At 45.7% G+C, this 12,018-nt stretch overlaps 1 protein-coding gene across 2 annotated transcripts in view; it reads left to right on the forward strand.

The window, feature by feature from the left end:
- LOC101943180 (zinc finger protein 135-like) overlaps positions 1 to 12,018 on the forward strand; it is a 34,026-nt gene that overhangs the window by 9,636 nt on the left and 12,372 nt on the right. The window lies entirely within an intron of this gene.

Genomic DNA, 12,018 nt, shown 5'->3' on the forward strand with positions numbered 1-12,018 from the left:
GGTGACACCCACACAGATATTAGTGGTGACCAGCTGTGGAGAAAGAAGAGACCCCAGTGAGTGGTCAGCTGGGTAAAGAAACTAAAGTTGGGAGGAGAAACATTGACGTGTCCAACGTTACCCAGGCTGTCCGTGACAGAGCTAGAAATAGATCCCAGTTCTAGTGCCACCGTACTGCTGTTTCCGGTACTGAAAGTCTCTGCCACACTGGTGTTTTAGGCATTGGTGCAAACCCTTAGTATAGACAGAATTTACACTGGTGCACTCTGATTGGCACTGGTGCACCATGTCCCAGTTTGAAGGCTGGCGGGGGGTGGGGGGGCAGTGACCTCCCCGAGGCCTGGGGCTGGCTGAACAGTGCAGCTGGTAATGGAGGGGCACCAGTGAGTGCTGGAGGTATGAGCCAGGAGCACAGCCCCACAGGACTGGACACTGGCTTCTCCTGACCCAGGACACACACCCCCAGCTGTGTGCAGGGACTGCAGCTGAGCTGCCCTGCCAAGACAGCCTGTGCATCCATGGACAAACCACCTCTTCCTGCAGCCTAATACAATGGGGTCTGGGGACCTTTCCAAACTGCGGGTGACGGGGCTCTGGAGTTACCAGGGTCTGTTCCTGGCTCTGTCACTGACCTGCTTGGTGACCTTGGGGAAGTCGCAGCCCCACTCTGTTTTCCTCCTACCCATTGTCTACTTCGATTTTGATCTCTTTGGGGCAAGGACTGTCCCTCTCTGTCTGTGCAGTGCCCAGCACAATGGGGTGCTGATCTCAGTCAGGTTCTCTGCCATGCGCAGCACGATGGGGCCCTGATCTCCATCAGTGTCTGTGCAACGCAAGGCACAGTTTATAGACTCTCAGACTTCAAGGCCAGAAGGGATCATCATGATAATCTAGTCTGACCTCCTGCACGTTGCAGGCCACAGAACCTCACTCACCCAGTCCTGTAATAGACCCCTAACCTCTGGCTGAGTTAATCAAGTCCTCAAATCATTATTTTGTAACTTGACTTCAAATTACAAAAAAAAATCCACTATTTACACTAGTTTAAAACTGCAAATGACCCATGCCATGCCCCATGCTGCAGAGGAAGGCAAACAAAAAAACCCAACCCAGGGTCTCTGCCAATCTGAGTCTGGGCAAACTTCCTTCCCATCCCCAAATATGGCAATGCAATAGACCCTGAGCATCTGGGCAAAACCCAGGAGCCAGAAACCTGGGAAAAAATTCTCTGTAGTAACTCAGAGCCCTCCCCATCTAGTGTCCCATCACCGGCCTTTGGAGATATTTGTTGCTTGCAATCGCAGATGGACTACATACCATTGTAGGCAGTCCCATCATACCAATCCCTCCATAAAAGTATCAAGCTCAGTCTTGAAGCCAGTTAGGTTTTTTGCCCCCACTGCTGCCCTTGGGAGGCTGTTCCAAAACTTCACTCTGATGGTTAGAAACCTTCGCCTAATTTCAAGCCAAAACTTACTGATGGCCAATATTCACTTGTTCTAGTGCCAACATTGGTGCTTAACCTAAATAACTCCTCTCCTTCCCTGGTATTTATCCTTCTAATGTATTTATAGAGACTAATCATATCTCCCCTCAGCCTTCTTTTGGTTAGGCTAAACAAGCCAAGCTCTTGGAGTCTCCTCTCATAAGGCATATTTTCCATTCCTTGGATCATCCTTGTAGCCCTTCTCTGCACCTGTTCCACTTCGAATTCATTCTTCTTAAATATGGAAGACCAGAATTGCCCACAGTATTTCAGATGAGGTCTCATTGGCATCTTGTATAACAGTACTAACTTATTGCTTACTGCAAAAATTCTTGCACTATTAATTTTCATTCCATTTCTATTACTCCAGCTTTAAAGGTCATTCAGATCTTCTTGTATGATATTCCTGTCCTCCTCCTTATTGGCAATCCCTCCCAGCTTTGTGTCACACTCCCACTTTTTGTGCCAAGGTCTCTAATAAAAATGCTGAATAAGATTATTCGCAAAACTGATCTCAGAGGAACTCCACTAGTAAGCTCCTTCTAGCCTGACAACTCACCGTTCAGTATGACCCCTTGTAGTCTCCCCTGTAACCAATTCCTTATCATCCTTTCAGTTCCCATATTAATCCCTATCTTCTCCAGTTTAACGAATAGTTTCCCATGTGGAACTTACTGACATCCAGATAGATTAGAGCTACTGCATTTCCTTTGTCCAAAAAATTAGTTACCTTCTCACAGAAGGAGATCAGGTTTCTCTGGCATGAGCTACCTTTTGTAACACCATGTTTTATTTATTTATAGTGCTGAAGGCTGGAAGGAACTGTTAGCAATAGGCTGAGAATGGCCATGTGGAGGTGGGGGAGAGGATGGGATATTGGAGGTTTATCTGGGATTTTGGTTTGTAGGAGTCCATATCTCTGCGCCCTGTGGCCGTGGTGCATTCCGTACCAAAGCAGCATGTCTGCAGAGCAGACACACACCCCATAGCTCCGTCTGGAACATGCAGCATTCACTGCCAGACGGGATTGATGATCTTTCAGGGGCCCAGCTTGATATGCCTGGCTGGGGTGGATTCAGTTGGACGGGGGTCTGGGGCTCTGATAGTTTGGGATGTTCCTTTTTGCTTAGTCAGTTCTTTCCCTTTATTGTTTTACCCCCACCTGTGCCCTATGTCACTCTCTTCTTAACTTGCTTTGGTTATTTCAGTTCTAATTTTTAAATGGGATCTAATAATTGCAAAGCTGAATGAAAGATAAAACAAGCAGAACCATTTGAATTTTGGCACATAACTGGTAGAACTATACCTAGTGAAGTTATGCTGTAATTACCTGGTTACCTATAGCATTTTCTGGTGGGGCGGATAAAGCATTGTCGAAGATCCAAAAGCACTTTTTAGGGCAAAAGGGCTCATCAGGTGTTTCCTCTCTAGGGAGCATGTCACCGGCCAGGGCTTGCAGTCTTTCAGGAGTAGTGCGCTGCATTATATTTAGTACTCACAAAAGAAAAGATTAACAATATCCAGTGAAATCTTGCAAACAATGATACAAATATAGACCCTAATGCTATTAAAGCAACTCGGTATTAATACTGATTCAAAACTGAAATTAAAATTACAAGATAAACGCATGAGAAAGGAACTGACACCTAATTTCCATTTCTTAATGCCTGAAATTTTGACACTCGCTTACATCATCTTTTTTTTTTTAAAAGCGATGCACAGCACACAGTCAAGTTAATTAATGAAAGCACAGCAATTATTGACTGTTTTGTGTTGTATAAGCATCTGATTAAGCATCTAATTAAAACTGTAACACTGTAAGTGGAAATACCTCAACACAGCTTAGCTCCAATGTGTTTAAATGTGAATGAAAAGTTTCCAAATTAAATACATGGCAGAATGGTAAACAGGGGGAAAATACACAGAAGCGCCTCTACCGATTCCTGTTGACTTCTTGTCCCAACCCCGCATGAGTTCTGGACTCTTGGTCAACTCAGTTCCCAGTCCCACATCAGCTGTGCCCTCTCCCAGCCTAACCCGTTTCTACTGCAGTTCTTCATCCTCCTCGTGCAGGCAGGGGTTGCCGCTGCAGCCACTAAGGAACCTGCATTAATCACGGTCTCACATACTGGAGCTATTTAGATTTCAGGGAACGATTTATCAGAGTCTGACTCTGGGAGGTGGGAGAGAGGAGAGGCTGAGAGGGAGTTTGCTCCCCACACTCTATAGGGCCATCACAGGGAGGGTGTAGCAAGTATTACAGTCTAGGAAGTGAAAGAATTAAAGTACTTCATTACTTAAAAGTACACTTGAAAGGATTGGATTTTTATTAAAATAAATTGCAGTAATTGTTGATTTCACTGTACACACACAGATGAAAAAATATTTATATAGGTAATATAGAGAAATGCTTCTGGAGAAAGATGAATTTGATTTACGGATATTTACACTATATTTTGCATGTGACATTGACAATTTGTGTTTGAACAGTTATAAAGATTTGGCTTTTTGAATCTCAACATTTACTGTAATTAAATAATTGTTATCTGACCACCCCCATAATTTCCCACAGCTCTGAACATTGAAATAGTAAACATTAAAAGAAGGGCTTTAAAATAAATATCAATATCATCTATTTAAATTTAAAAAAGAAATAGACAAACTTAATTTTGCCAAACCCACTTAACAGTAATCGCAATATGCTAGAGGATGGAAATTCACAGCTAAGGCACCCAACCTTAATTCTTCCCTGTAGGTCCATGGCAGATGGCTCTGGTGGCATCAAGTGGGTCTATCACTGCAGGGGACAGTTGGGGTAGTGTCTGAGATCGGGGTGAGGATTGTGTGTGTGTGCGCAGGGGGAGGGGAGTATCCATGCCCCGGAATGGAGGATGGAATTCACCTCCACACCCCTCTGCAGAGCGGAAGAGCTAGGGACTTATCCAGTGAAGTGGGTGACTTTGAGCCGGTCACTGAAAGATCCTTGTGCCTTCAGTTCCATACTGGCCACAGGAGTTTACTAGTACTCCCTCCCCAGACTCCTGTGGGCAGCCAGGGATAATTAGTGGGTTATGGGAATTAGAAGATGAAAATTCATTAAGAACGATTATATTTGTGTGTTTATTATTAAATCCCCAGACACCCACCAATCCCCGATGAGCTATAAATATCTATGGGGCTCAGGTACTGATCCTACAGTGAGTTTCTGCCCCTCCCCACTTTCTATAGCAGCACTTTTAAGAACAGGCCAGGGAAACATGTAAATATTTTGAACCAAATTCCGGAAGCTGCTGAGCATGCACACATTAAAATGAAACCAAGGTTCTGTCTCTCCAAGGACCTGGTCCCTTGTGCAAAATAATAGACACTCCCCAGAAATCTTAAATGGCTACTTTATAACTGATAGAATGTTATTGATCTATTAACTTCTGGCAATTACCAATAAAAGAAAGAACCCAGTGAAGTTGATACCATGAGGGAAAGATCTCATGTGTGTTTACAAATTGGTATAATCTAATCTGGAACTTTATATAGTAAAATGCCTTATATGTAGCCCTATGGCGATTGCCTGTATCCTTTAGGGACCTTAATTCTGCCCAGTCCCAGCTGCTTCTGTCCCCCACCATACCCCCAAACCTCTTTACTCCTCCAACTATCCATTGCCAGTCTTCCCTCGCTGCTACCCCTTCTTGACTGGCAGAGAAATTCTAAGCTCTATCCCCTTCTCTTTGCTTCTGAAAGTTGCCTTTCCCAGGGCTTTGCTGCCTGTGTGAATGTCAGGTAGGGATGGGGAGCCATCACTTTCTGCATATTTACTGAGCATTCATCTAGTCCCTGACACCTTCATTAATGCAGAGGTAAGGTTGCCCAGCAGTATGTTGGACCCTGCCAGAGTGTCAAGTTCAGCAAAATTCAAACCTCCAAAAACTAGGAAATAGAGAGCTAACGTACATGCAACCTTAACTCTGCCCCCTGGAGCTGGCAACAGCCACTGGGCGTTTTCGGCCAGCACTCCAGCTGCACTCACTGTGTTAGGTGTAGCTGCACCGAAAGGTAGAGACTTGGTGGAGGTGTAATTGTGATATGAGAAGACCTGGATCTGAGTCCCCCATGTGTGCAATGAAAGGAGAGAGGTGCATGTGTACCTTGAGCTTCTAGTCTGTATCGTTTCTGCACTGAGCTGTGCATGTTGTCAGGAGGAAACAGGGGACTGTTTGCCATGGGAATGGTCAGCAGTGAGATGGGATCTGAGAGCAGACTGTTTGCTTAACGATGGGTAAGTGAATGTAGAATGTTAGCTGGAACTTCTGTGAGTAAGGATGAAAGAGTTCTAAAAAGGGGTGAAGAGGAGTTCAATTGACCAAGTGTGCAGCTGTTTCTGGGGAGCAGGCTCAGTGTCTGAGTGTAGAACAGGTGTCAGTAGCTCCTGTACAGCGCAGCTCTCTTAAAACCAAATTCTGTCTTAGCAAAGATAAAATGCTTTATTGTGTGCCCTGGTTGACATTTTCTTTAGTACTTCAGTGATAGGCAGTATCTCAAATGACTGGGTGCACATAGGTGTGTTGTAGGAATAAAGAAAGGGTCATTGCTCACGTGGGTCAGAATTAGAATTACTTTGGTGTGTACCATATCTCTGCATTTCCTGATTATTACAAGTTTGAGATTTCCTGATCTCTTCTGGAGTGGCACGACACAGCTCCAGGCAACCTTAAATCCTGAATTATCATTTTTTGTAAGTGAATTTTTTAGAAGTGAATTCCCTAGCTTTTTGCACAGAGCAATGTTGGAGGGAGGAGTTAGCAGCCCTATAGGCAGTTGTGGGTCTCACACAAGTTTGCAATCAGAGGCACAGAGAAATGCAATGATTTACCCAAGGTCACCCAGCAGGTCCGTGGCAGAGCCAGGAATAGTCCACCCATCCAGTGCTCTCTCCACGTAGTTGCTGGGTGATTGTGAAGTGGTGCTCCCCTCTCCTGTACTTTTTGTTACAGTGGAATGGGAATAATAGTCATGCTTTCAAATGTCTCTTTCCTTCTCCACCTCCTCCTCCTCCTGCCACTATTTCCAGCTCGGCCTCCCCTTCTTTCAAATGTTTGTCATGGGCAGTTGGTAACAGAGCCAGTGAGAGAAATCTCTGACATGGTCTGTGCCACAAGAGCTTCACAGTTTAATCACATGGTGGTTACAGTAACTAAGTACATGAGAAAAGATTGGTGTTTATCTCCCTCTCTTTCTCCACCTCCTCTTCCTGCCACCATTTCCTGTTCAGCCTCCCCTTCTTGTCCATCACATCCACCCCTCTCTTAGCACTGTAGGAGCCTGTAGCTGTCTGCTGTCCTTGGCTGCTGCACACACCTATTACAGGCAGCAGCAGCATACGAGATAGCACATGCCACCTTGGTGATGTAGCCTGAGATAGGCCCCTCACTGCTACTTACAGCTGGGCCTCCTGCCCCTGGTCCAGCCATGCTCTTGCTCTGCCCATTCTGCCCTCCTCCAAACAAGCCCCCTCCTCTATACACTCTTGCCTGCCCCTCCACACCATACACGGGTGACATGTGCCTTTAAACTATTCCTATTTTGGATTAAGGGTGATTAAATTTGTGTTACCTTCAGCTCCCCCCCACACCCCAGTTTCACTTGTTTGGTGGTGCCCTGATGGTTTTCCATTGATAGTTTGGGAGGGAGTAAGGCTGCTCGCTTGAGCCTTGCGTTACCTTGCCAGCTGAAGAGTTAGAAGTGATGACTCCATCTTGGGTGGATGGGCCAGTCCTGGGGCCCGTTACCTCTTGGTGATTGATTTTTCTATTCCAAGTCATGGGAAAGTCATGGGAGACGGGAGAGATTCCAGAAGACTGGAAAAGGGCAAATATAGTGCCCATCTATAAAAAGGGAAATAAAAACAACCCAGGTAACTACAGACCAGTTAGTTTAACTTCTGTGCCAGGGAAGATAATGGAGCAAGTAATTAAGGAAATCCTCTGCAAACACTTGGAAGGTGGTAAGGTGATAGGGAACAGCCAGCATGGATTTGTGAAGAACAAATCATGTCAAACCAATCTGATAGCTTTCTTTGATAGAATAACGAGCCTTGTGGATAAGGGTGAAGCGGTGGATGTGGTATACCTAGACTTTAGTAAGGCATTTGATACGGTCTCGCATGATATTCTTATCGATAAACTAGGCAAATACAAATTAGATGGGGCTACTATAAGGTGGGTGCATAACTGGCTGGATAACCGTACTCAGAGAGTTGTTATTAATGGTTCCCAATCCTGCTGGAAAGGCGTAACGAGTGGGGTTCCGCAGGGGTCTGTTTTGGGACCGGCTCTGTTCAATATCTTCATCAACGACTTAGATATTGGCATAGAAAGTACGCTTATTAAGTTTGCGGATGATACCAAACTGGGAGGGATTGCAACTACTTTGGAGGACAGGGTCATAATTCAAAATGATCTGGACAAATTGGAGAAATGGTCTGAGTTAAACAGGATGAAGTTTAACAAAGACAAATGCAAAGTGCTCCACTTAGGAAGGAAAAATCAATTTCACACATACAGAATGGGAAAAGACTGTCTAGGAAGGAGTACGGCAGAAAGGGATCTAGGGGTTATAGTGGACCACAAGCTAAATATGAGTCAACAGTGTGATGCTGTTGCAAAAAAAGCAAACATGATTCTGGGATGCATTAACAGGTGTGTTGTGAGCAAGACACGAGAAGTCATTCTTCTGCTCTACTCTGCTCTGGTTAGGCCTCAGCTGGAGTATTGTGTCCAGTTCTGGGCGCCGCATTTTAAAAAAGATGTGGAGAAATTGGAAAGGGTCCAAAGAAGAGCAACAAGAATGATTAAAGGTCTTGAGAACATGACCTATGAAGGAAGGCTGAAAGAACTGGGTTTGTTTAGTTTGGAGAAGAGAAGACTGAGAGGGGACATGATAGCAGTTTTCAGGTATCTAAAAGGGTGTCATGAGGAGGAGGGAGAGAACTTGTTCACCTTAGCCTCTAAGGATAGAACCAGAAACAATGGGTTTAAACTGCAGCAAGGGAGGTCTAGGTTGGACATTAGGAAAAAGTTCCTAACTGTCAGGGTGGTTAAACACTGGAACAAATTGCCTAGGGAGGTTGTGGAATCTCCGTCTCTGGAGATATTTAAGAGTAGGTTAGATAAATGTCTATCAGGGATGGTCTAGACAGTATTTGGTCCTGCCATGCGGGCAGGGGACTGGACTCGATGACCTCTCGAGGTCCCTTCCAGTCCTATAATCTATGATTCTATGAAGTCCATAAAGTAGATTTTCAATATAAATGCTTTGTTCCTTACATATGACCCATACATTGATCTCTCAGTCACTGAGTCTTGACCAGTTATGAGATTTCTGTAGACACCTCACATGATCATCCTCCAAGAAATGTGTGTGGTGTGAGGGGTTTGTCAGGTCTCAAGTGAGAGCTGCCAACAAAGACCAAGTAACCCTTTGCCAAGGGATCTCTGTGTCACTGTCTAACTCCTGTAGGCCAGGGAGAGGACAACTTTCTGCCAATGGCCTTCAGGACAGGTGCTGAATTCACTGCAGTGCCCCTCGTCCCCTCTCCATTTTCCTTCTAGGTGTGCTGTCTGGGATGCTTCCCTGCTTCCTGCTCCCCAGGCCACCTCATATCTACTCCATGTACCAGGCTTCTGGCAGCCCCCAGTGAGAGGCCATTCAGCCCATGAAACTGGTGCTCAACTGCTGGGCCTCCCTCAGTGATGGCCAGAGCCCCAAATGCTGCCAGCCCTCTCTTTAGGGCTGGAGATGCTCCACAGACTGTTCCCTTCCCAGGGTTGCCCCCTTCTGAGTAGAGTAGGTCTCTCCTGTTAACTCCTGCTCCAGGCCTGGCATGGTTTGCAGGTGTGGAGGGACCAGGCCAGTTCAGACTAAAGCAGCAGTTTAACCCCTTCTGTGCCAGCATGGGGTTTATATAGCCCTTCACAGGCACCCAGGCCCAGGGAATGGCTCCCTATCAGCCCCATACTTGATGGGGTGGGGCAACCCACTGGCAGCATTGCCTTTGAGGGTGCTGCTCACTCCTGCTCCCACTCCCTCCTCTCCCCCTTTACTGCCACCACAATGCCTGTCACCTTCACTTCATGAGGGGTGACCCCCAGAAGGTGTGTTTTGTTATCCCTTTCTCTACCTCCCAGGATCTGTTATACACCCTCTGTCACTCACCTCTGTCTCATGAGACAAGGTGGGTCATGGGGCACAAGTAATGCTATGCTGGAGATTCATCATCACTGAAGGATTGGCAGCCTTGACCCTCTTTGAAGGTTGCCGGGATGCTGATATGCACTGGAGGAGAACTGGGATTTGACTGAGTCCGTAGACCATTTGGCCCACACTGTGTCACTGTAAAGCCTGCTCTGCATTGCTGCCAATTGCTGCTGGTGGCGTTGTGCCCGTAAGTCTCTGTAACGCTGTCTTCAGTGACTCTATGGCATGAGCACCAGCCTCAAGCGAACTGGAAAGAAGCAGGAAACAAACCCCAAATTGGTTGTGAGGTCTATATGTAGATTTCACCAACCAAGTATCCCGTGTAAACGCTTCAGGCACTGTAACAGCATTAACATGGAATCACAGACCGTCCCTTTGGGTCATCCCACACATCCCACTACACAGGTGAGCTCACCTTTGTGACAGATGGTCCCTTACTCCAGGGGTTCTCAACCTTTTTCTTTCTGAGGCCCCCCCAACATGCTATAAAAACTCAATGGCCCACATGGGCCACAATAACTGGTTTTCTGAATATAAAAGCCAGGGCTCGCGTTATGGGGTAGCAATCAGGGCAACGGCCTGGTGCTCCATGCCACAGGGCCCCCCACAAAGCTACATTGTTAAGCTTTGGTTCAGCCCCATGCGCTGGGACTTCAACTTTCTTGCCTCAGTGTATCTAATGCTGGCTTTGCTTGGCAGCCCCTCTGAAACCTGCTCATTGCCCCCAGGGGGCCCTAGACCCATGGTTGAGAACCACTGTCTTACACCACGAATCACAGCAATATTCAGGTTACTGCCAGTCCCAAAGGACCAGTCACTTTCTTAGGTTAATTGAATCTTAGATCTCACAACAAAGACAACACTTCTAGCCAGTCCTGTAATAACCTGTATTAAGGTTTATTTAAAAGGAAATGAGAGTTGTTTACAAAGTTAAAGCAGGTAATCATATAGATGCAGACGAGTTAGTCTTAAATTTCAAAAGGTAATAGAAGCTTCTATAATAAGCAAGCCCTACATATTCTTTAGGACTAACCCTGGCTAAGCAGCTGGGGATCTCTTGCTTATGCCTAGAAACTTTGCCCCCCCAGAGTCTAAGCAGGCTACAGATAAGCAGTTCCTTCTGTATGGGGTTTTTTTATCCCCTTCCTGCCATGTGCTCTGAGCTGCAAACTCAGCTAATCTGAAGTGAAGAGCACAACAACAGTCTTTTGTCTTCTTGAACGTCCCATAATAGTCTACCTGGTGTTGATGGACCTTTCCTGCCAGGCAGGATATAATGTATTCTGTTGCCAATGAGCACTTCACCTAGGTAAAGTTTCTTATCTGGTTATTTACATAACCACAGAGGCTCACAATGCAACTAGTCAGATGTTAACCCAGGCAGCAACTCAATAAAGCATTCAATAAAGTCTAAACACTAAACACATTCTTATCATTCTAATACCTGTTTTAACAATACTAACACAGGTGAATCAGACTGATTCCAGCTATGTGTTTGTACCTGTTCAATGAAGACATGGGGGCTTTTGCAAGAGTCAGTGTCACAGACAGGATGGGCATGAATGGTGTCTTTAGCCTCTGTTTGCCAGAAGCTGGGAATGGGTGACAGGGGATGGATCACTTGATGATTACCTGTTCTGTTCATTCCCTCTGAATCACCTGGCATTGGCCACTGAACTAGATGGACCATTGGTCTGATGCAGTGGGCCGTTCTTATGTTCACAGTCTCTATAAGGAGTATCTACTCATTTGGACTCACTGGGGAGCCACAGAAAGAAACAAGGTGTCCTGAGGCAAGGAGGCCCAGTTTCAGAGCTCCCGGGGTCACACTTCCCAAAAGCTAAAACTAGGCCCAGCCCATGAAAGGGGGCACTCCCAAAAGAGACTGTATAAAGGCTGGAGCATCAAACAATTTTGTAAACCTGAGACAGCTGCCTTGGGGACAATGACAGGGAGAATCCCCCAAAGTGCCTCCTTTGATTCTTCTGTGGCCTTTGGTTTATAGAATCATAGAACTGGAAGGGACCTCGAGAGGTCATCTAGTCCGGTCCCCTGCACTCAAGGCAGGACTAAATATTATCTAGACCATCCCTGACAATGATGGAGATTCCACAACCTCCCTAGGCAATTTATTCCAGTGCTTTATCACTGTGATAGAAAGTTTTTCCTAATGTCCAACCTAAACCGTCCTTGCTGCAATTTAAGCCTTTTGCTTAATTATTACTTCTTCTGTCTTGTTTACAATACTCCCCCAATACATCCCAGAATGATATTTTATT

This window comes from Chrysemys picta, chromosome 16, assembly GCF_011386835.1.
Source record: "Chrysemys picta bellii isolate R12L10 chromosome 16, ASM1138683v2, whole genome shotgun sequence".
NCBI classification, from domain to species: domain Eukaryota; kingdom Metazoa; phylum Chordata; order Testudines; family Emydidae; genus Chrysemys; species Chrysemys picta.